The following is a 16,675-nucleotide window of genomic DNA, read 5'->3' as shown; positions in this document are numbered from 1 at the left end:
GAGGAGTGTGTCACTGCAAAATCAAGGTAGGTCCTACCGAGATTTGAACTCGGATCGCAGGATTCAGAGTCCTGAGTGCTAACCATTACACCATAGAACCCTATACAGAGTAATTATTGTAGACTTCCGATTTTCCTGTCATTTGTACACCGGATAAACAGCAGATTATGAGATTATTGTTTGGCCATGTGAATAATTCAGCACAAAAAAAAGGAAGGTTCTACCGAGATTTGAACTCGGATCACTGGTTTCAAAGTCCAGAGTGCTAACCATTACACCATAGAACCATATTCTAAATCCACATGGAAATTTAAAAAAAAAAATCTGTTTTTAATTAGCAACAGTGGACTGTCGTTCCTTCACGTGTTGCAAATACTTTCAACTGACAACAATATTTGGACAGCTATATTCTAGTTCCACGAGGCAAATTAATTGACATGGTAGGATCGTCCAAGATTTAAACTCGGATTGTAGGATTCAGAGTCCTGAGTGATAACCTTTACGGCATAGAACCCTGTACTCAATACTCTGTGACGGGTTCAGATTTTACTGTCCTTGGTTCACCGGAAAAACAGATCAAATATTGTCTGGCCAGAAACGGTATCAACTACCAGGAACTCATAGTATGCATTTACCGTAGGCTAGCCATTCGTGCGTAACAAGAGTGCTTATCGAGTCCCACCCACTTGTTTCTTTCACGCACAACTATTTTAAAGTTGACAAGGGAGGAGTGTGTCACTGCAAAATCAAGGTAGGTCCTACCGAGATTTGAACTCGGATCGCAGGATTCAGAGTCCTGAGTGCTAACCATTACACCATAGAACCCTATACAGAGTAATTATTGTAGACTTCCGATTTTCCTGTCATTTGTACACCGGATAAACAGCAGATTATGAGATTATTGTTTGGCCATGTGAATAATTCAGCACAAAAAATAGGAAGGTTCTACCGAGATTTGAACTCGGATAACTGGATTCAAAGTCCAGAGTGCTAACCATTACACCATAGAACCATATTCTAAATCCACATGGAAATTGAAAAAAAAAAAATCTGTGTTTAATTAGCAACAGTGGACTGTCGTTCCTTCACGTGTTGCAAATACTTTCAACTGACAACAATATTTGGACAGCTATATTCTAGTTCCACGAGGCAAATTAATTGACATGGTAGGATCGTCCAAGATTTAAACTCGGATTGTAGGATTCAGAGTCCTGAGTGATATCCTTTACAGCATAGAACCCTGTACTCAATACTCTGTGACGGGTTCAGATTTTACTGTCCTTGGTTCACCGGAAAAACAGATCAAATATTGTCTGGCCAGAAACGGTATCAACTACCAGGAACTCATAGTATGCATTTACCGTAGGCTAGCCATTCGTGCGTAACAAGAGTGCTTATCGACTCCCACCCACTTGTTTCTTTCACGCACAACTATTTTAAAGTTGACAAGGGAGGAGTGTGTCACTGCAAAATCAAGGTAGGTCCTACCGAGATTTGAACTCGGATCGCAGGATTCAGAGTCCTGAGTGCTAACCATTACACCATAGAACCCTATACAGAGTAATTATTGTAGACTTCCGATTTTCCTGTCATTTGTACACCGGATAAACAGCAGATTATGAGATTATTGTTTGGCCATGTGAATAATTCAGCACAAAAAATAGGAAGGTTCTACCGAGATTTGAACTCGGATCACTGGATTCAAAGTCCAGAGTGCTAACCATTACACCATAGAACCATATTCTAAATCCACATGGAAATTGAAAAAAAAAAAATCTGTGTTTAATTAGCAACAGTGGACTGTCGTTCCTTCACGTGTTGCAAATACTTTCAACTGACAACAATATTTGGACAGCTATATTCTAGTTCCACGAGGCAAATTAATTGACATGGTAGGATCGTCCAAGATTTAAACTCGGATTGTAGGATTCAGAGTCCTGAGTGATATCCTTTACAGCATAGAACCCTGTACTCAATACTCTGTGACGGGTTCAGATTTTACTGTCCTTGGTTCACCGGAAAAACAGATCAAATATTGTCTGGCCAGAAACGGTATCAACTACCAGGCACTCATAGTATGCATTTACCGTAGGCTAGCCATTCGTGCGTAACAAGAGTGCTTATCGACTCCCACCCACTTGTTTCTTTCACGCACAACTATTTTAAAGTTGACAAGGGAGGAGTGTGTCACTGCAAAATCAAGGTAGGTCCTACCGAGATTTGAACTCGGATCGCAGGATTCAGAGTCCTGAGTGCTAACCATTACACCATAGAACCCTATACAGAGTAATTATTGTAGACTTCCGATTTTCCTGTCATTTGTACACCGGATAAACAGCAGATTATGAGATTATTTTTTGGCCATGTGAATAATTCAGCACAAAAAATAGGAAGGTTCTACCGAGATTTGAACTCGGATCACTGGATTCAAAGTCCAGAGTGCTAACCATTACACCATAGAACCATATTCTAAATCCACATGGAAATTGAAAAAAAAAAAATCTGTGTTTAATTAGCAACAGTGGACTGTCGTTCCTTCACGTGTTGCAAATACTTTCAACTGACAACAATATTTGGACAGCTATATTCTAGTTCCACGAGGCAAATTAATTGACATGGTAGGATCGTCCAAGATTTAAACTCGGATTGTAGGATTCAGAGTCCTGAGTGATATCCTTTACAGCATAGAACCCTGTACTCAATACTCTGTGACGGGTTCAGATTTTACTGTCCTTGGTTCACCGGAAAAACAGATCAAATATTGTCTGGCCAGAAACGGTATCAACTACCAGGAACTCATAGTATGCATTTACCGTAGGCTAGCCATTCGTGCGTAACAAGAGTGCTTATCGACTCCCACCCACTTGTTTCTTTCACGCACAACTATTTTAAAGTTGACAAGGGAGGAGTGTGTCACTGCAAAATCAAGGTAGGTCCTACCGAGATTTGAACTCGGATCGCAGGATTCAGAGTCCTGAGTGCTAACCATTACACCATAGAACCCTATACAGAGTAATTATTGTAGACTTCCGATTTTCCTGTCATTTGTACACCGGATAAACAGCAGATTATGAGATTATTGTTTGGCCATGTGAATAATTCAGCACAAAAAATAGGAAGGTTCTACTGAGATTTGAACTCGGATCACTGGATTCAAAGTCCAGAGTGCTAACCATTACACCATAGAACCATATTCTAAATCCACATTGAAATTGAAAAAAAAATAATTCTGCGTTTAATTAGCAACAGCGGACTGTCGTTCCTTCACGTGTTGCAAATACTTTCAACTGACAACAATATTTGGACAGCTATATTCTAGTTCCACGAGGCAAATTAATTGACATGGTAGGATCGTCCAAGATTTAAACTCGGATTGTAGGATTCAGAGTCCTGAGTGATATCCTTTACAGCATAGAACCCTGTACTCAATACTCTGTGACGGGTTCAGATTTTACTGTCCTTGGTTCACCGGAAAAACAGATCAAATATTGTCTGGCCAGAAACGGTATCAACTACCAGGAACTCATAGTATGCATTTACCGTAGGCTAGCCATTCGTGCGTAACAAGAGTGCTTATCGACTCCCACCCACTTGTTTCTTTCACGCACAACTATTTTAAAGTTGACAAGGGAGGAGTGTGTCACTGCAAAATCAAGGTAGGTCCTACCGAGATTTGAACTCGGATCGCAGGATTCAGAGTCCTGAGTGCTAACCATTACACCATAGAACCCTATACAGAGTAATTATTGTAGACTTCCGATTTTCCTGTCATTTGTACACCGGATAAACAGCAGATTATGAGATTATTGTTTGGCCATGTGAATAATTCAGCACAAAAAATAGGAAGGTTCTACCGAGATTTGAACTCGGATCACTGGATTCAAAGTCCAGAGTGCTAACCATTACACCATAGAACCATATTCTAAATCCACATGGAAATTGAAAAAAAAAAAATCTGTGTTTAATTAGCAACAGTGGACTGTCGTTCCTTCACGTGTTGCAAATACTTTCAACTGACAACAATATTTGGACAGCTATATTCTAGTTCCACGAGGCAAATTAATTGACATGGTAGGATCGTCCAAGATTTAAACTCGGATTGTAGGATTCAGAGTCCTGAGTGATATCCTTTACAGCATAGAACCCTGTACTCAATACTCTGTGACGGGTTCAGATTTTACTGTCCTTGGTTCACCGGAAAAACAGATCAAATATTGTCTGGCCAGAAACGGTATCAACTACCAGGCACTCATAGTATGCATTTACCGTAGGCTAGCCATTCGTGCGTAACAAGAGTGCTTATCGACTCCCACCCACTTGTTTCTTTCACGCACAACTATTTTAAAGTTGACAAGGGAGGAGTGTGTCACTGCAAAATCAAGGTAGGTCCTACCGAGATTTGAACTCGGATCGCAGGATTCAGAGTCCTGAGTGCTAACCATTACACCATAGAACCCTATACAGAGTAATTATTGTAGACTTCCGATTTTCCTGTCATTTGTACACCGGATAAACAGCAGATTATGAGATTATTTTTTGGCCATGTGAATAATTCAGCACAAAAAATAGGAAGGTTCTACCGAGATTTGAACTCGGATCACTGGATTCAAAGTCCAGAGTGCTAACCATTACACCATAGAACCATATTCTAAATCCACATGGAAATTGAAAAAAAAAAAATCTGTGTTTAATTAGCAACAGTGGACTGTCGTTCCTTCACGTGTTGCAAATACTTTCAACTGACAACAATATTTGGACAGCTATATTCTAGTTCCACGAGGCAAATTAATTGACATGGTAGGATCGTCCAAGATTTAAACTCGGATTGTAGGATTCAGAGTCCTGAGTGATATCCTTTACAGCATAGAACCCTGTACTCAATACTCTGTGACGGGTTCAGATTTTACTGTCCTTGGTTCACCGGAAAAACAGATCAAATATTGTCTGGCCAGAAACGGTATCAACTACCAGGAACTCATAGTATGCATTTACCGTAGGCTAGCCATTCGTGCGTAACAAGAGTGCTTATCGACTCCCACCCACTTGTTTCTTTCACGCACAACTATTTTAAAGTTGACAAGGGAGGAGTGTGTCACTGCAAAATCAAGGTAGGTCCTACCGAGATTTGAACTCGGATCGCAGGATTCAGAGTCCTGAGTGCTAACCATTACACCATAGAACCCTATACAGAGTAATTATTGTAGACTTCCGATTTTCCTGTCATTTGTACACCGGATAAACAGCAGATTATGAGATTATTGTTTGGCCATGTGAATAATTCAGCACAAAAAATAGGAAGGTTCTACTGAGATTTGAACTCGGATCACTGGATTCAAAGTCCAGAGTGCTAACCATTACACCATAGAACCATATTCTAAATCCACATTGAAATTGAAAAAAAAATAATTCTGCGTTTAATTAGCAACAGCGGACTGTCGTTCCTTCACGTGTTGCAAATACTTTCAACTGACAACAATATTTGGACAGCTATATTCGAGTTCCACGAGGCAAATTAATTGACATGGTAAGATCGTCCAAGATTTAAACTCGGATTTTCGGATTCAGAGTCCTGAGTGATAACCTTTACAGCATAGAACCCTGTACTCAATACTCTGTGACGGGTTCAGATTTTACTGTCCTTGGTTCACCGGAAAAACAGATCAAATATTGTCTGGCCAGAAACGGTATCAACTACCAGGAACTCATAGTATGCATTTACCGTAGGCTAGCCATTCGTGCGTAACAAGAGTGCTTATCGACTCCCACCCACTTGTTTCTTTCACGCACAACTATTTTAAAGTTGACAAGGGAGGAGTGTGTCACTGCAAAATCAAGGTAGGTCCTACCGAGATTTGAACTCGGATCGCAGGATTCAGAGTCCTGAGTGCTAACCATTACACCATAGAACCCTATATAGAGTAATTATTGTAGACTTCCGATTTTCCTGTCATTTGTACACCGGATAAACAGCAGATTATGAGATTATTGTTTGGCCATGTGAATAATTCAGCACAAAAAATAGGAAGGTTCTACCGAGATTTGAACTCGGATCACAGGATTCAGAGTCCTGAGTGCTAACCATTACACCATAGAACCATATTCTAAATCCACATTGAAATTGAAAAAAAAATAATTCTGCGTTTAATTAGCAACAGCGGACTGTCGTTCCTTCACGTGTTGCAAATACTTTCAACTGACAACAATATTTGGACAGCTATATTCGAGTTCCACGAGGCAAATTAATTGACATGGTAGGATCGTCCAAGATTTAAACTCGGATTTTCGGATTCAGAGTCCTGAGTGATATCCTTTACAGCATAGAACCCTGTACTCAATACTCTGTGACGGGTTCAGATTTTACTGTCCTTGGTTCACCGGAAAAACAGATCAAATATTGTCTGGCCAGAAACGGTATCAACTACCAGGCACTCATAGTATGCATTTACCGTAGGCTAGCCATTCGTGCGTAACAAGAGTGCTTATCGACTCCCACCCACTTGTTTCTTTCACGCACAACTATTTTAAAGTTGACAAGGGAGGAGTGTGTCACTGCAAAATCAAGGTAAGTCCTACCGAGATTTGAACTCGGATCACAGGATTCAGAGTCCTGAGTGCTAACCATTACACCATAGAACCCTATAAAGAGTAATTATTGTAGACTTCTGATTTTCCTGTCATTTGTACACCGGATAAACAGCAGATTATGAGATTATTGTTTGGCCATGTGAATAATTCAGCACAAAAAATAGGAAGGTTCTACCGAGATTTGAACTCGGATCGCAGGATTCAGAGTCCTGAGTGCTAACCATTACACCATAGAACCCTATACAGAGTAATTATTGTAGACTTCTGATTTTCCTGTCATTTGTACACCGGATAAAGAGCAGATTATGAGATTATTGGTTGGCCATGTGAATAATTCAGCACAAAAAATAGGAAGGTTCTCCCGAGATTTAAACTCGGATCACTGGATTCAAAGTCCAGAGTGCTAACCATTACACCATAGAACCATATTCTAAATCCACATGGAAATTGAAAAAAAAATAATTCTGCGTTTAATTAGCAACAGCGGACTGTCGTTCCTTCACGTGTTGCAAATACTTTCAACTGACAACAATATTTGGACAGCTATATTCGAGTTCCACGAGGCAAATTAATTGACATGGTAGGATCGTCCAAGATTTAAACTCGGATTGTAGGATTCAGAGTCCTGAGTGATATCCTTTACAGCATAGAACCCTGTACTCAATACTCTGTGACGGGTTCAGATTTTACTGTCCTTGGTTCACCGGAAAAACAGATCAAATATTGTCTGGCCAGAAACGGTATCAACTACCAGGCACTCATAGTATGCATTTACCGTAGGCTAGCCATTCGTGCGTAACAAGAGTGCTTATCGACTCCCACCCACTTGTTTCTTTCACGCACAACTATTTTAAAGTTGACAAGGGAGGAGTGTGTCACTGCAAAATCAAGGTAGGTCCTACCGAGATTTGAACTCGGATCGCAGGATTCAGAGTCCTGAGTGCTAACCATTACACCATAGAACCCTATACAGAGTAATTATTGTAGACTTCCGATTTTGATGTCATTTGTACACCCGATAAACAGCAGATTATGAGATTATTGGTTGGCCATGTGAATAATTCAGCACAAATAATAGGAAGGTTCTACCGAGATTTGAACTCGGATCACTGGATTCAAAGTCCAGAGTGCTAACCATTACACCATAGAACCATATTCTAAATCCACATGGAAATTGAAAAAAAAAAAATCTGTGTTTAATTAGCAACAGCGGACTGTCGTTCCTTCACGTGTTGCAAATACTTTCAACTGACAACAATATTTGGACAGCTATATTCTAGTTCCACGAGGCAAATTAATTGACATGGTAGGATCGTCCAAGATTTAAACTTGGATTGTAGGATTCAGAGTCCTGAGTGATAACCTTTACAGCATAGAACCCTGTACTCAATACTCTGTGACGGGTTCAGATTTTACTGTCCTTGGTTCACCGGAAAAACAGATCAAATATTGTCTGGCCAGAAACGGTATCAACTACCAGGCACTCATAGTATGCATTTACCGTAGGCTAGCCATTTGTGCGTAACAAGAGTGCTTATCGACTCCCACCCACTTGTTTCTTTCACTCACAACTATTTTAAAGTTGACAAGGGAGGAGTGTGTCACTGCAAAATCAAGGTAGGTCCTACCGAGATTTGAACTCGGATCGCAGGATTCAGAGTCCTGAGTGCTAACCATTACACCATAGAACCCTATACAGAGTAATTATTGTAGACTTCCGATTTTGATGTCATTTGTACACCCGATAAACAGCAGATTATGAGATTATTGGTTGGCCATGTGAATAATTCAGCACAAAAAATAGGAAGGTTCTACCGAGATTTGAACTCGGATCACTGGATTCAAAGTCCAGAGTGCTAACCATTACACCATAGAACCATATTCTAAATCCACATGGAAATTGAAAAAAAAAAAATCTGTGTTTAATTAGCAACAGCGGACTGTCGTTCCTTCACGTGTTGCAAATACTTTCAACTGACAACAATATTTGGACAGCTATATTCTAGTTCCACGAGGCAAATTAATTGACATGGTAGGATCGTCCAAGATTTAAACTCGGATTTTCGGATTCAGAGTCGAGAGTGATATCCTTTACAGCATAGAACCCTGTACTCAATACTCTGTGACGGGTTCAGATTTTACTGTCCTTGGTTCACCGGAAAAACAGATCAAATATTGTCTGGCCAGAAACGGTATCAACTACCAGGCACTCATAGTATGCATTTACCGTAGGCTAGCCATTTGTGCTTAACAAGAGTGCTTATCGACTCCCACCCACTTGTTTCTTTCACTCACAACTATTTTAAAGTTGACAAGGGAGGAGTGTGTCACTGCAAAATCAAGGTAGGTCCTACCGAGATTTGAACTCGGATCGCAGGATTCAGAGTCCTGAGTGCTAACCATTACACCATAGAACCCTATACAGAGTAATTATTGTAGACTTCCGATTTTGATGTCATTTGTACACCCGATAAACAGCAGATTATGAGATTATTGGTTGGCCATGTGAATAATTCAGCACAAATAATAGGAAGGTTCTACCGAGATTTGAACTCGGATCACTGGATTCAAAGTCCAGAGTGCTAACCATTACACCATAGAACCATATTCTAAATCAACATGGTAATTGAAATAAAAATAATTCTGCGTTTAATTAGCAACAGCGGACTGTCGTTCCTTCACGTGTTGCAAATATTTTCAACTGACAACAATATTTGGACAGCTATATTCGAGTTCCACGAGGCAAATTAATTGACATGGTAGGATCGTCCAAGATTTAAACTTGGATTGTAGGATTCAGAGTCCTGAGTGATAACCTTTACAGCATAGAACCCTGTACTCAATACTCTGTGACGGGTTCAGATTTTACTGTCCTTGGTTCACCGGAAAAACAGATCAAATATTGTCTGGCCAGAAACGGTATCAACTACCAGGCACTCATAGTATGCATTTACCGTAGGCTAGCCATTTGTGCGTAACAAGAGTGCTTATCGACTCCCACCCACTTGTTTCTTTCACTCACAACTATTTTAAAGTTGACAAGGGAGGAGTGTGTCACTGCAAAATCAAGGTAGGTCCTACCGAGATTTGAACTCGGATCGCAGGATTCAGAGTCCTGAGTGCTAACCATTACACCATAGAACCCTATACAGAGTAATTATTGTAGACTTCCGATTTTGATGTCATTTGTACACCCGATAAACAGCAGATTATGAGATTATTGGTTGGCCATGTGAATAATTCAGCACAAAAAATAGGAAGGTTCTACCGAGATTTGAACTCGGATCACTGGATTCAAAGTCCAGAGTGCTAACCATTACACCATAGAACCATATTCTAAATCCACATGGAAATTGAAAAAAAAAAAATCTGTGTTTAATTAGCAACAGCGGACTGTCGTTCCTTCACGTGTTGCAAATACTTTCAACTGACAACAATATTTGGACAGCTATATTCTAGTTCCACGAGGCAAATTAATTGACATGGTAGGATCGTCCAAGATTTAAACTCGGATTTTCGGATTCAGAGTCGAGAGTGATATCCTTTACAGCATAGAACCCTGTACTCAATACTCTGTGACGGGTTCAGATTTTACTGTCCTTGGTTCACCGGAAAAACAGATCAAATATTGTCTGGCCAGAAACGGTATCAACTACCAGGCACTCATAGTATGCATTTACCGTAGGCTAGCCATTTGTGCTTAACAAGAGTGCTTATCGACTCCCACCCACTTGTTTCTTTCACTCACAACTATTTTAAAGTTGACAAGGGAGGAGTGTGTCACTGCAAAATCAAGGTAGGTCCTACCGAGATTTGAACTCGGATCGCAGGATTCAGAGTCCTGAGTGCTAACCATTACAGCATAGAACCCTGTACTCAATACTCTGTGACGGGTTCAGATTTTACTGTCCTTGGTTCACCGGAAAAACAGATCAAATATTGTCTGGCCAGAAACGGTATCAACTACCAGGCACTCATAGTATGCATTTACCGTAGGCTAGCCATTCGTGCGTAACAAGAGTGCTTATCGACTCCCACCCACTTGTTTCTTTCACGCACAACTATTTTAAAGTTGACAAGGGAGGAGTGTGTCACTGCAAAATCAAGGTAGGTCCTACCGAGATTTGAACTCGGATCGCAGGATTCAGAGTCCTGAGTGCTAACCATTACACCATAGAACCCTATACAGAGTAATTACTGTAGACTTCCGATTTTCCTGTCATTTGTACACCGGATAAACAGCAAATTATGAGATTATTGTTTGGCCATGTGAATAATTCAGCACAAAAAATAGGAAGGTTCTACCGAGATTTGAACTCGGATCACTGGATTCAAAGTCCAGAGTGCTAACCATTACACCATAGAACCATATTCTAAATCCACATGGAAATTGAAAAAAAAAATCTGTTTTTAATTAGCAACAGTGGACTGTCGTTCCTTCACGTGTTGCAAATACTTTCAACTGACAACAATATTTGGACAGCTATATTCGAGTTCCACGAGGCAAATTAATTGACATGGTAGGATCGTCCAAGATTTAAACTTGGATCGGAGGATTCAGAGTCCCGAGTGATAACCTTTACAGCATAGAACCCTGTACTCAATACTCTGTGACCGGTTCAGATTTTACTGTCCTTGGTTCACCGGAAAAACAGATCAAATATTGTCTGGCCAGAAACGGTATCAACTACCAGGCACTCATAGTATGCATTTACCGTAGGCTAGCCATATCGACTCCCACCCACTTGTTTCTTTCACGCACAACTATTTTAAAGTTGACAAGGGAGGAGTGTGTCACTGCAAAATCAAGGTAGGTCCTACCGAGATTTGAACTCGGATCGCAGGATTCAGAGTCCTGAGTGCTAACCATTACACCATAGAACCCTATACAGAGTAATTACTGTAGACTTCCGATTTTCCTGTCATTTGTACACCGGATAAACAGCAGATTATGAGATTATTGTTTGGCCATGTGAATAATTCAGCACAAAAAATAGGAAGGTTCTACCGAGATTTGAACTCGGGTCACTGGATTCAAAGTCCAGAGTGCTAACCATTACACCATAGAACCATATTCTAAATCCACATGGAAATTGAAAAGAAAAAATCTGTGTTTAATTAGCAACAGTGGACTGTCGTTCCTTCACGTGTTGCAAATACTTTCAACTGACAACAATATTTGGACAGCTATATTCGAGTTCCACGAGGCAAATTAATTGACATGGTAGGATCGTCCAAGATTTAAACTCGGATTGTAGGATTCAGAGTCCTGAGTGATATCCTTTACAGCATAGAACCCTGTACTCAATACTCTGTGACGGGTTCAGATTTTACTGTCCTTGGTTCACCGGAAAAACAGATCAAACATTGTCTGGCCAGAAACGGTATCAACTACCAGGCACTCATAGTATGCATTTACCGTAGGCTAGCCATATCGACTCCCACCCACTTGTTTCTTTCACGCACAACTATTTTAAAGTTGACAAGGGAGGAGTGTGTCACTGCAAAATCAAGGTAGGTCCTACCGAGATTTGAACTCGGATCGCAGGATTCAGAGTCCTGAGTGCTAACCATTACACCATAGAACCCTATACAGAGTAATTATTGTAGACTTCCGATTTTATGTCATTTGTACACCGGATAAACAGCAGATTATGAGATTATTGGTTGGCCATGTGAATAATTCAGCACAAAAAATAGGAAGGTTCTACCGAGATTTGAACTCGGATCACTGGATTCAAAGTCCAGAGTGCTAACCATTACACCATAGAACCATATTCTAAATCAACATGGTAATTGAAAAAAAAATAATTCTGCGTTTAATTAGCAACAGCGGACTGTCGTTCCTTCACGTGTTGCAAATACTTTCAACTGACAACAATATTTGGACAGCTATATTCTAGTTCCACGAGGCAAATTAATTGACATGGTAGGATCGTCCAAGATTTAAACTTGGATTGTAGGATTCAGAGTCCTGAGTGATAACCTTTACAGCATAGAACCCTGTACTCAATACTCTGTGACGGGTTCAGATTTTACTGTCCTTGGTTCACCGGAAAAACAGATCAAATATTGTCTGGCCAGAAACGGTATCAACTACCAGGCACTCATAGTATGCATTTACCGTAGGCTAGCCATATCGACTCCCACCCACTTGTTTCTTTCACGCACAACTATTTTAAAGTTGACAAGGGAGGAGTGTGTCACTGCAAAATCAAGGTAGGTCCTACCGAGATTTGAACTCGGATCGCAGGATTCAGAGTCCTGAGTGCTAACCATTACACCATAGAACCCTATACAGAGTACTTATTCTAGACGTCCGATTTTATGTCATTTGTACACCGGATAAACAGCAGATTATGAGATTATTGGTTGGCCATGTGAATAATTCAGCACAAAAAATAGGAAGGTTCTACCGAGATTTGAACTCGGATCACCGGATTCAAAGTCCAGAGTGCTAACCATTACACCATAGAACCATATTCTAAATCCACATGGAAATTGAAAAAAAAAATCTGTTTTTAATTAGCAACAGTGGACTGTCGTTCCTTCACGTGTTGCAAATACTTTCAACTGACAACAATATTTGGACAGCTATATTCGAGTTCCACGAGGCAAATTAATTGACATGGTAGGATCGTCCAAGATTTAAACTTGGATCGGAGGATTCAGAGTCCCGAGTGATAACCTTTACAGCATAGAACCCTGTACTCAATACTCTGTGACGGGTTCAGATTTTACTGTCCTTGGTTCACCGGAAAAACAGATCAAATATTGTCTGGCCAGAAACGGTATCAACTACCAGGCACTCATAGTATGCATTTACTGTAGGCTAGCCATTCGTGCGTAAAAAGAGTGCTTATCGACTCCCACCCACTTGTTTCTTTCACGCACAACTATTTTAAAGTTGACAAGGGTGTGTCACTGCAAAATCAAGGTAGGTCCTACCGAGATTTGAACTCGGATCGCAGGATTCAGAGTCCTGAGTGCTAACCATTACACCATAGAACCCTACACCGGATAAACAGCAGATTATGAGATTATTGTTTGGCCATGTGAATAATTCAGCACAAAAAATAGGAAGGTTCTACCGAGATTTGAACTCGGATCACTGGATTCAAAGTCCAGAGTGCTAACCATTACACCATAGAACCATATTCTAAATCCACATGGAAATTGAAAAAAAAAAAATCTGTGTTTAATTAGCAACAGTGGACTGTCGTTCCTTCACGTGTTGCAAATACTTTCAACTGACAACAATATTTGGACAGCTATATTCGAGTTCCACGAGGCAAATTAATTGACATGGTAGGATCGTCCAAGATTTAAACTCGGATTTTCGGATTCAGAGTCCTGAGTGATAACCTTTACAGCATAGAACCCTGTACTCAATACTCTGTGACGGGTTCAGATTTTACTGTCCTTGGTTCACCGGAAAAACAGATCAAATATTGTCTGGCCAGAAACGGTATCAACTACCAGGCACTCATAGTATGCATTTACCGTAGGCTAGCCATTCGTGCGTAACAAGAGTGCTTATTGACTCCCACCCACTTGTTTCTTTCACGCACAACTATTTTAAAGTTGACAAGGGAGGAGTGTGTCACTGCAAAATCAAGGTAGGTCCTACCGAGATTTGAACTCGGATCGCAGGATTCAGAGTCCTGAGTGCTAACCATTACACCATAGAACCCTATACAGAGTAATTACTGTAGACTTCCGATTTTCCTGTCATTTGTACACCGGATAAACAGCAGATTATGAGATTATTGTTTGGCCATGTGAATAATTCAGCACAAAAAATAGGAAGGTTCTACCGAGATTTGAACTCGGATCACTGGATTCAAAGTCCAGAGTGCTAACCATTACACCATAGAACCATATTCTAAATCCACATGGAAATTGAAAAAAAAAAAATCTGTGTTTAATTAGCAACAGTGGACTGTCGTTCCTTCACGTGTTGCAAATACTTTCAACTGACAACAATATTTGGACAGCTATATTCGAGTTCCACGAGGCAAATTAATTGACATGGTAGGATCGTCCAAGATTTAAACTCGGATTTTCGGATTCAGAGTCCTGAGTGATAACCTTTACAGCATAGAACCCTGTACTCAATACTCTGTGACGGGTTCAGATTTTACTGTCCTTGGTTCACCGGAAAAACAGATCAAATATTGTCTGGCCAGAAAAGGTATCAACTACCAGGCACTCATAGTATGCATTTACTGTAGGCTAGCCATTCGTGCGTAACAAGAGTGCTTATTGACTCCCACCCACTTGTTTCTTTCACGCACAACTATTTTAAAGTTGACAAGGGAGGAGTGTGTCACTGCAAAATCAAGGTAGGTCCTACCGAGATTTGAACTCGGATCGCAGGATTCAGAGTCCTGAGTGCTAACCATTACACCATAGAACCCTATACAGAGTAATTATTGTAGACTTCCGATTTTCATGTCATTTGTACACCGGATAAACAGCAGATTATGAGATTATTGGTTGGCCATGTGAATAATTCAGCACAAAAAATAGGAAGGTTCTACCGAGATTTGAACTCGGATCACTGGATTCAAAGTCCAGAGTGCTAACCATTACACCATAGAACCATATTCTAAATCAACATGGTAATTGAAATAAAAATAATTCTGCGTTTAATTAGCAACAGCGGACTGTCGTTCCTTCACGTGTTGCAAATATTTTCAACTGACAACAATATTTGGACAGCTATATTCGAGTTCCACGAGGCAAATTAATTGACATGGTAGGATCGTCCAAGATTTAAACTTGGATTGTAGGATTCAGAGTCCTGAGTGATAACCTTTACAGCATAGAACCCTGTACTCAATACTCTGTGACGGGTTCAGATTTTACTGTCCTTGGTTCACCGGAAAAACAGATCAAATATTGTCTGGCCAGAAACGGTATCAACTACCAGGCACTCATAGTATGCATTTACCGTAGGCTAGCCATTTGTGCGTAACAAGAGTGCTTATCGACTCCCACCCACTTGTTTCTTTCACTCACAACTATTTTAAAGTTGACAAGGGAGGAGTGTGTCACTGCAAAATCAAGGTAGGTCCTACCGAGATTTGAACTCGGATCGCAGGATTCAGAGTCCTGAGTGCTAACCATTACACCATAGAACCCTATACAGAGTAATTATTGTAGACTTCCGATTTTGATGTCATTTGTACACCCGATAAACAGCAGATTATGAGATTATTGGTTGGCCATGTGAATAATTCAGCACAAAAAATAGGAAGGTTCTACCGAGATTTGAACTCGGATCACTGGATTCAAAGTCCAGAGTGCTAACCATTACACCATAGAACCATATTCTAAATCCACATGGAAATTGAAAAAAAAAAAATCTGTGTTTAATTAGCAACAGCGGACTGTCGTTCCTTCACGTGTTGCAAATACTTTCAACTGACAACAATATTTGGACAGCTATATTCTAGTTCCACGAGGCAAATTAATTGACATGGTAGGATCGTCCAAGATTTAAACTCGGATTTTCGGATTCAGAGTCGAGAGTGATATCCTTTACAGCATAGAACCCTGTACTCAATACTCTGTGACGGGTTCAGATTTTACTGTCCTTGGTTCACCGGAAAAACAGATCAAATATTGTCTGGCCAGAAACGGTATCAACTACCAGGCACTCATAGTATGCATTTACCGTAGGCTAGCCATTTGTGCTTAACAAGAGTGCTTATCGACTCCCACCCACTTGTTTCTTTCACTCACAACTATTTTAAAGTTGACAAGGGAGGAGTGTGTCACTGCAAAATCAAGGTAGGTCCTACCGAGATTTGAACTCGGATCGCAGGATTCAGAGTCCTGAGTGCTAACCATTACAGCATAGAACCCTGTACTCAATACTCTGTGACGGGTTCAGATTTTACTGTCCTTGGTTCACCGGAAAAACAGATCAAATATTGTCTGGCCAGAAACGGTATCAACTACCAGGCACTCATAGTATGCATTTACCGTAGGCTAGCCATTCGTGCGTAACAAGAGTGCTTATCGACTCCCACCCACTTGTTTCTTTCACGCACAACTATTTTAAAGTTGACAAGGGAGGAGT

The 16,675-nt window shown here is 40.4% G+C and overlaps 47 non-coding genes across 47 annotated transcripts; all 47 read right to left on the bottom strand.

Moving 5' to 3' along the window:
- Nucleotides 1–28: 28 nt before the first annotated feature.
- Nucleotides 29–100, bottom strand: trnaq-cug (transfer RNA glutamine (anticodon CUG)). Its single transcript has one exon. It is a non-coding gene; the product is annotated as a tRNA-Gln (tRNA).
- A 115-nt stretch (nucleotides 101–215) lies between these two features.
- On the bottom strand, nucleotides 216–287 carry trnaq-uug (transfer RNA glutamine (anticodon UUG)). The gene has a single exon. It is a non-coding gene; the product is annotated as a tRNA-Gln (tRNA).
- A 466-nt stretch (nucleotides 288–753) lies between these two features.
- On the bottom strand, nucleotides 754–825 carry trnaq-cug (transfer RNA glutamine (anticodon CUG)). The gene has a single exon. It is a non-coding gene; the product is annotated as a tRNA-Gln (tRNA).
- A 115-nt stretch (nucleotides 826–940) lies between these two features.
- trnaq-uug (transfer RNA glutamine (anticodon UUG)) lies at nucleotides 941–1,012 on the bottom strand. The gene has a single exon. It is a non-coding gene; the product is annotated as a tRNA-Gln (tRNA).
- Nucleotides 1,013–1,479: 467 nt separating this feature from the next.
- trnaq-cug (transfer RNA glutamine (anticodon CUG)) lies at nucleotides 1,480–1,551 on the bottom strand. Its single transcript has one exon. It is a non-coding gene; the product is annotated as a tRNA-Gln (tRNA).
- A 115-nt stretch (nucleotides 1,552–1,666) lies between these two features.
- Nucleotides 1,667–1,738, bottom strand: trnaq-uug (transfer RNA glutamine (anticodon UUG)). Its single transcript has one exon. It is a non-coding gene; the product is annotated as a tRNA-Gln (tRNA).
- A 467-nt stretch (nucleotides 1,739–2,205) lies between these two features.
- On the bottom strand, nucleotides 2,206–2,277 carry trnaq-cug (transfer RNA glutamine (anticodon CUG)). Its single transcript has one exon. It is a non-coding gene; the product is annotated as a tRNA-Gln (tRNA).
- A 115-nt stretch (nucleotides 2,278–2,392) lies between these two features.
- On the bottom strand, nucleotides 2,393–2,464 carry trnaq-uug (transfer RNA glutamine (anticodon UUG)). Its single transcript has one exon. It is a non-coding gene; the product is annotated as a tRNA-Gln (tRNA).
- A 467-nt stretch (nucleotides 2,465–2,931) lies between these two features.
- Nucleotides 2,932–3,003, bottom strand: trnaq-cug (transfer RNA glutamine (anticodon CUG)). The gene has a single exon. It is a non-coding gene; the product is annotated as a tRNA-Gln (tRNA).
- A 115-nt stretch (nucleotides 3,004–3,118) lies between these two features.
- Nucleotides 3,119–3,190, bottom strand: trnaq-uug (transfer RNA glutamine (anticodon UUG)). The gene has a single exon. It is a non-coding gene; the product is annotated as a tRNA-Gln (tRNA).
- A 468-nt stretch (nucleotides 3,191–3,658) lies between these two features.
- On the bottom strand, nucleotides 3,659–3,730 carry trnaq-cug (transfer RNA glutamine (anticodon CUG)). Its single transcript has one exon. It is a non-coding gene; the product is annotated as a tRNA-Gln (tRNA).
- A 115-nt stretch (nucleotides 3,731–3,845) lies between these two features.
- trnaq-uug (transfer RNA glutamine (anticodon UUG)) lies at nucleotides 3,846–3,917 on the bottom strand. Its single transcript has one exon. It is a non-coding gene; the product is annotated as a tRNA-Gln (tRNA).
- Nucleotides 3,918–4,384: 467 nt separating this feature from the next.
- trnaq-cug (transfer RNA glutamine (anticodon CUG)) lies at nucleotides 4,385–4,456 on the bottom strand. Its single transcript has one exon. It is a non-coding gene; the product is annotated as a tRNA-Gln (tRNA).
- Nucleotides 4,457–4,571: 115 nt separating this feature from the next.
- On the bottom strand, nucleotides 4,572–4,643 carry trnaq-uug (transfer RNA glutamine (anticodon UUG)). Its single transcript has one exon. It is a non-coding gene; the product is annotated as a tRNA-Gln (tRNA).
- A 467-nt stretch (nucleotides 4,644–5,110) lies between these two features.
- Nucleotides 5,111–5,182, bottom strand: trnaq-cug (transfer RNA glutamine (anticodon CUG)). Its single transcript has one exon. It is a non-coding gene; the product is annotated as a tRNA-Gln (tRNA).
- A 115-nt stretch (nucleotides 5,183–5,297) lies between these two features.
- On the bottom strand, nucleotides 5,298–5,369 carry trnaq-uug (transfer RNA glutamine (anticodon UUG)). The gene has a single exon. It is a non-coding gene; the product is annotated as a tRNA-Gln (tRNA).
- Nucleotides 5,370–5,837: 468 nt separating this feature from the next.
- trnaq-cug (transfer RNA glutamine (anticodon CUG)) lies at nucleotides 5,838–5,909 on the bottom strand. The gene has a single exon. It is a non-coding gene; the product is annotated as a tRNA-Gln (tRNA).
- A 115-nt stretch (nucleotides 5,910–6,024) lies between these two features.
- Nucleotides 6,025–6,096, bottom strand: trnaq-cug (transfer RNA glutamine (anticodon CUG)). Its single transcript has one exon. It is a non-coding gene; the product is annotated as a tRNA-Gln (tRNA).
- A 468-nt stretch (nucleotides 6,097–6,564) lies between these two features.
- On the bottom strand, nucleotides 6,565–6,636 carry trnaq-cug (transfer RNA glutamine (anticodon CUG)). Its single transcript has one exon. It is a non-coding gene; the product is annotated as a tRNA-Gln (tRNA).
- A 115-nt stretch (nucleotides 6,637–6,751) lies between these two features.
- On the bottom strand, nucleotides 6,752–6,823 carry trnaq-cug (transfer RNA glutamine (anticodon CUG)). The gene has a single exon. It is a non-coding gene; the product is annotated as a tRNA-Gln (tRNA).
- A 115-nt stretch (nucleotides 6,824–6,938) lies between these two features.
- On the bottom strand, nucleotides 6,939–7,010 carry trnaq-uug (transfer RNA glutamine (anticodon UUG)). Its single transcript has one exon. It is a non-coding gene; the product is annotated as a tRNA-Gln (tRNA).
- Nucleotides 7,011–7,478: 468 nt separating this feature from the next.
- On the bottom strand, nucleotides 7,479–7,550 carry trnaq-cug (transfer RNA glutamine (anticodon CUG)). Its single transcript has one exon. It is a non-coding gene; the product is annotated as a tRNA-Gln (tRNA).
- Nucleotides 7,551–7,665: 115 nt separating this feature from the next.
- trnaq-uug (transfer RNA glutamine (anticodon UUG)) lies at nucleotides 7,666–7,737 on the bottom strand. Its single transcript has one exon. It is a non-coding gene; the product is annotated as a tRNA-Gln (tRNA).
- Nucleotides 7,738–8,204: 467 nt separating this feature from the next.
- Nucleotides 8,205–8,276, bottom strand: trnaq-cug (transfer RNA glutamine (anticodon CUG)). Its single transcript has one exon. It is a non-coding gene; the product is annotated as a tRNA-Gln (tRNA).
- Nucleotides 8,277–8,391: 115 nt separating this feature from the next.
- trnaq-uug (transfer RNA glutamine (anticodon UUG)) lies at nucleotides 8,392–8,463 on the bottom strand. The gene has a single exon. It is a non-coding gene; the product is annotated as a tRNA-Gln (tRNA).
- Nucleotides 8,464–8,930: 467 nt separating this feature from the next.
- Nucleotides 8,931–9,002, bottom strand: trnaq-cug (transfer RNA glutamine (anticodon CUG)). The gene has a single exon. It is a non-coding gene; the product is annotated as a tRNA-Gln (tRNA).
- A 115-nt stretch (nucleotides 9,003–9,117) lies between these two features.
- On the bottom strand, nucleotides 9,118–9,189 carry trnaq-uug (transfer RNA glutamine (anticodon UUG)). Its single transcript has one exon. It is a non-coding gene; the product is annotated as a tRNA-Gln (tRNA).
- A 468-nt stretch (nucleotides 9,190–9,657) lies between these two features.
- trnaq-cug (transfer RNA glutamine (anticodon CUG)) lies at nucleotides 9,658–9,729 on the bottom strand. Its single transcript has one exon. It is a non-coding gene; the product is annotated as a tRNA-Gln (tRNA).
- Nucleotides 9,730–9,844: 115 nt separating this feature from the next.
- Nucleotides 9,845–9,916, bottom strand: trnaq-uug (transfer RNA glutamine (anticodon UUG)). Its single transcript has one exon. It is a non-coding gene; the product is annotated as a tRNA-Gln (tRNA).
- A 467-nt stretch (nucleotides 9,917–10,383) lies between these two features.
- trnaq-cug (transfer RNA glutamine (anticodon CUG)) lies at nucleotides 10,384–10,455 on the bottom strand. Its single transcript has one exon. It is a non-coding gene; the product is annotated as a tRNA-Gln (tRNA).
- A 239-nt stretch (nucleotides 10,456–10,694) lies between these two features.
- trnaq-cug (transfer RNA glutamine (anticodon CUG)) lies at nucleotides 10,695–10,766 on the bottom strand. The gene has a single exon. It is a non-coding gene; the product is annotated as a tRNA-Gln (tRNA).
- A 115-nt stretch (nucleotides 10,767–10,881) lies between these two features.
- trnaq-uug (transfer RNA glutamine (anticodon UUG)) lies at nucleotides 10,882–10,953 on the bottom strand. The gene has a single exon. It is a non-coding gene; the product is annotated as a tRNA-Gln (tRNA).
- A 444-nt stretch (nucleotides 10,954–11,397) lies between these two features.
- On the bottom strand, nucleotides 11,398–11,469 carry trnaq-cug (transfer RNA glutamine (anticodon CUG)). Its single transcript has one exon. It is a non-coding gene; the product is annotated as a tRNA-Gln (tRNA).
- Nucleotides 11,470–11,584: 115 nt separating this feature from the next.
- On the bottom strand, nucleotides 11,585–11,656 carry trnaq-uug (transfer RNA glutamine (anticodon UUG)). Its single transcript has one exon. It is a non-coding gene; the product is annotated as a tRNA-Gln (tRNA).
- A 445-nt stretch (nucleotides 11,657–12,101) lies between these two features.
- Nucleotides 12,102–12,173, bottom strand: trnaq-cug (transfer RNA glutamine (anticodon CUG)). Its single transcript has one exon. It is a non-coding gene; the product is annotated as a tRNA-Gln (tRNA).
- Nucleotides 12,174–12,287: 114 nt separating this feature from the next.
- trnaq-uug (transfer RNA glutamine (anticodon UUG)) lies at nucleotides 12,288–12,359 on the bottom strand. Its single transcript has one exon. It is a non-coding gene; the product is annotated as a tRNA-Gln (tRNA).
- Nucleotides 12,360–12,806: 447 nt separating this feature from the next.
- On the bottom strand, nucleotides 12,807–12,878 carry trnaq-cug (transfer RNA glutamine (anticodon CUG)). Its single transcript has one exon. It is a non-coding gene; the product is annotated as a tRNA-Gln (tRNA).
- A 114-nt stretch (nucleotides 12,879–12,992) lies between these two features.
- trnaq-uug (transfer RNA glutamine (anticodon UUG)) lies at nucleotides 12,993–13,064 on the bottom strand. Its single transcript has one exon. It is a non-coding gene; the product is annotated as a tRNA-Gln (tRNA).
- A 460-nt stretch (nucleotides 13,065–13,524) lies between these two features.
- On the bottom strand, nucleotides 13,525–13,596 carry trnaq-cug (transfer RNA glutamine (anticodon CUG)). The gene has a single exon. It is a non-coding gene; the product is annotated as a tRNA-Gln (tRNA).
- A 71-nt stretch (nucleotides 13,597–13,667) lies between these two features.
- On the bottom strand, nucleotides 13,668–13,739 carry trnaq-uug (transfer RNA glutamine (anticodon UUG)). Its single transcript has one exon. It is a non-coding gene; the product is annotated as a tRNA-Gln (tRNA).
- A 467-nt stretch (nucleotides 13,740–14,206) lies between these two features.
- Nucleotides 14,207–14,278, bottom strand: trnaq-cug (transfer RNA glutamine (anticodon CUG)). The gene has a single exon. It is a non-coding gene; the product is annotated as a tRNA-Gln (tRNA).
- Nucleotides 14,279–14,393: 115 nt separating this feature from the next.
- Nucleotides 14,394–14,465, bottom strand: trnaq-uug (transfer RNA glutamine (anticodon UUG)). The gene has a single exon. It is a non-coding gene; the product is annotated as a tRNA-Gln (tRNA).
- A 467-nt stretch (nucleotides 14,466–14,932) lies between these two features.
- trnaq-cug (transfer RNA glutamine (anticodon CUG)) lies at nucleotides 14,933–15,004 on the bottom strand. The gene has a single exon. It is a non-coding gene; the product is annotated as a tRNA-Gln (tRNA).
- A 115-nt stretch (nucleotides 15,005–15,119) lies between these two features.
- Nucleotides 15,120–15,191, bottom strand: trnaq-uug (transfer RNA glutamine (anticodon UUG)). Its single transcript has one exon. It is a non-coding gene; the product is annotated as a tRNA-Gln (tRNA).
- A 468-nt stretch (nucleotides 15,192–15,659) lies between these two features.
- trnaq-cug (transfer RNA glutamine (anticodon CUG)) lies at nucleotides 15,660–15,731 on the bottom strand. Its single transcript has one exon. It is a non-coding gene; the product is annotated as a tRNA-Gln (tRNA).
- A 115-nt stretch (nucleotides 15,732–15,846) lies between these two features.
- trnaq-uug (transfer RNA glutamine (anticodon UUG)) lies at nucleotides 15,847–15,918 on the bottom strand. Its single transcript has one exon. It is a non-coding gene; the product is annotated as a tRNA-Gln (tRNA).
- Nucleotides 15,919–16,385: 467 nt separating this feature from the next.
- trnaq-cug (transfer RNA glutamine (anticodon CUG)) lies at nucleotides 16,386–16,457 on the bottom strand. Its single transcript has one exon. It is a non-coding gene; the product is annotated as a tRNA-Gln (tRNA).
- Between the last annotated feature and the right edge of the window lie 218 nt (nucleotides 16,458–16,675).

The sequence above is a fragment of the Oncorhynchus mykiss genome, chromosome 19 (genome assembly GCF_057628025.1).
Source record: "Oncorhynchus mykiss isolate SJ-2025 chromosome 19, ASM5762802v1, whole genome shotgun sequence".
Taxonomy (NCBI): domain Eukaryota; kingdom Metazoa; phylum Chordata; class Actinopteri; order Salmoniformes; family Salmonidae; genus Oncorhynchus; species Oncorhynchus mykiss.
The sequence above is the reverse complement of the archived record's forward strand: the minus strand, read 5'-3'. Positions and strand labels throughout refer to the sequence as shown.